Genomic DNA, 3,218 nt, shown 5'->3' on the forward strand with positions numbered 1-3,218 from the left:
CGGACTTGGTATATGTGCCCTCGTGAAGCACCTGATAATGAGACCAGAACAGGTGTTTGGGTTTTATTTCCTGCCAATTTCGCTATCGGTGCGACGGGGCAGATGTACTTTTACGGGTGGCTTTACTTTCGCTTGATATACCAGTCGAGTAACATAGGTTTACTATATGAATTAAGGACCCTTGTCACAGGGGCTATAAACCCCCTTCATCTCGGGATGTATAATGCTGCGAAAGTGTATTACTATTGTACGTGTTTGGAACGGTGTAAGAAGTTCTCACTAAATCAAAATGCATATGCAAGATGTATAAGACATGATCGAACTCGTTATTATGGATAAGCACGTTGTCATTCGATTGTATGGATTATATAACTTATTGCTTCCACTATTAAACCACCATGACCGCAGATTTGGTTTTCGTTGTCTTTTTATGGTGTCGTAGCAAGGAGTAACAATACTTAACAGTGATTTTATACTGATTAACAATTTTACATTAGTTGTTTTTCTCCCTAACTCACGTTTTAGAACTATTTTGAAGCACTAAAGCGGTGTTTTTCCTTCGTCTTTAATGATAAACGATGCCTTTAAGTTGCATTGTTCATTTACAAGTTCAGGTTCGTAATTATAATCACATATTTCAAAAAAAAATCAGGCAATATTCTCGCGTCATTATAACGGCTGCCATGGGCTGGAGCACAGGTGTATTTAGCGGCAGGGAGCAGTATTCTTAAATGGACCCAAACAGGCCATGGTATTGACTTTCGACAGAAGCCGGTTCTTTTACAAGTTTAGGTTCGTAATTATAATTACATATTTCAATTAATCAACACATGACCTCGAGGAAGCTAGACAGCTGTCGCTGCCGGTCTCATTACAAAGTGGCGGCCATGCCATTATGCATATTTAGGATGATAATCTACCACTGGTTTGTATCAGTATCGGCATAAAACATAGAGATGAAAACACAATGCACTATGAAAGCAATGTGTAATAGCACGCATTTAGACACCGAGAAATTTGACAGAAGTACACGCAAGTGTTTTGTGAGATGTCTTCCCATTATACAAGCAAGCTTGATCCCAGTGATCATCTGTTTGATCCCACCCCCCGCCCCCCCCCCCCCCGGAAAAAAAGATGGTCGAATATATATATATATATATATATATATATATATATATATATATAGTGTGAAAAGAAGAACAATGGTGGACGTAGCTATAGGGTCAACGTGCCTGTTTATTGTCGCCGAGCTTTCGGTCCCATTAGGACCTTCATCAGGGCTGTAACGATACAAAAAAGACTCACTCGTATGGCTACACTAATAAATATATATTCATATACTAATATAAATCTAACTGGCGTGAGTCTATAATGACTATGTAATCAATCAATCCGTAATTACAGCTGTATATAACAGACTCCAATAATAATATACATAATCAATTGCATATTATTGAATACATTTCATATCAAACTCGTGTTATTAATTGAGATGAAGGTATAATAACAAAAACACCAATTCAGTATCTCCATCTTATGTGTTGTGTAACAGAAGACTGTAATAATATCAAACTAGACATCTTTATGTTGTCGACGATAATACCGCATGTGGCAGCATTGCAAGACGTAAGTGGCTATATAATACAGTACAACAGCCACCTGTCATCTTCTGGCTATCGTATAATGACGTAAATAATACTAATATACCACAACCATTCATATACATACAGTTGTATTATAACATATAACAGAATATTACATAAGGTACAGAATATGAACGGTTCGCATGATAAAGTAAGGATTTACGGGGCGCTCTTCAAGCATTGTCGAGCATAATGTGACTTTCTCATCTCTTACTTTGAAGCAAAATTTCACCGTGTGATATAGTGATTAATTCCCCGGGATTTTCGCAATGGACTTTTAATGTGGTAAGGATTATTTTGTTCAACAATGGACCCTCCAAAAGTAACTCATCAGTTGGAAAACACTCCAAACAAATCGTCCCCTTCCGCTAAGAAGCCGAAGATGTCTAACTGTATAGTCCCACCGCTTGCAGTAGCCGTATGGAAACAAACGACGTAGCTGAAACCCCAGGTCAGTACGATAGCAACATGGCCGCGCCCTTGCACGGAGCCGAACCCACCGGCAATACACAACGGTCTCTAGACTTATCTTCAGAAGCACCCCCAGTGTGGTTTGTCACATTTTTCAAAGATTTCGAATCAAGATTTGACTCACGCATTGAAGCTCTGCTAGACAAAAAGCTCAAAGACATTTCACTGAAAGTATCTGATCATGAAGAAAAGATGAATAACATTGAGTTTGAAGTGGGCGCCCTGAAAGATTCATTCAAACAGTTGGAGAAGGAGAAAGAGATCCTCGTAAATAAGCTTGATGACCTTGAGAATAGGGGACGAAGAAAGAATCTCGCACTCTTTGGTATTGCAGAATCTTCAAACCCAACAACGGAAGATTATATGAAAACGGTCACTCAATTTCTGCAATACGCTGATGTTCCAGAAGCAGATCTCTCAAAGATAGAAAGATGCCACCGAACGTCCACACATCAGCCTGTTAGGCAAAGATGGGACTCATTCCAAGCAAGCAAGAAGAATCCATGTTGTATTTTCGACATTTGTAACTAAGGAACGGGTCAGGAAAGCATGTATCAAGAAGCTTAAGCAGACCAGCTCCATGTACCATGATCTCAAGGTCTTTGTGGCAGAGGACTTGTCGCAAAGGGTTCTCCAGTTACGCAGGAAGAAACAGGAAAAATTCAAGCGCCTGAAAGACGAAGGCAAAAGGCCGTTTTTCGCTTATCCTGATAAGATTCGATACAGAGATCAAACCTCCGGGAAAGTCGTTTCAGTGGACTAATTCCAGGCACTACTACGGCAGTTTAAGATTTCAAGAAATCTTTCACAACATCAGCTAATGAGAGAAAGAAATCATTAAATAAACAAATTGAACTTTTTTTAGATAATGAAGTATACTTCGAGGTCTTGAGTAAGTTTATTACCATACAGCTGAAAGCTGCACCGGTATTGCTGAAAGAAAAGGAGTATTAAGTAAAAAAGTATATTAGTATTATTTACGCCATTATAGACCGATTCAAGCGACTGTTCATGGAAGTGCGCCCTCTTAAGGCGACGCCATTACTGGGGGCCAAACAGGCTGGGTCGGCAAGCGCCCTGCGTGCGTGGCAAGGGTGCCAGCGG

General features: G+C 39.8%; 1 pseudogene; it reads left to right on the top strand.

Moving 5' to 3' along the window:
- Positions 1-1,950: 1,950 nt before the first annotated feature.
- On the top strand, positions 1,951-2,877 carry LOC139730485 (uncharacterized; annotated as a pseudogene).
- Positions 2,878-3,218: the final 341 nt, after the last annotated feature.

The sequence above is a fragment of the Diadema antillarum genome, unplaced genomic scaffold (genome assembly GCF_040938485.1).
Source record: "Diadema antillarum isolate AM-2024a unplaced genomic scaffold, OU_Dant_1.0 seq00000316_RagTag, whole genome shotgun sequence".
Classification (NCBI taxonomy): domain Eukaryota; kingdom Metazoa; phylum Echinodermata; class Echinoidea; order Diadematoida; family Diadematidae; genus Diadema; species Diadema antillarum.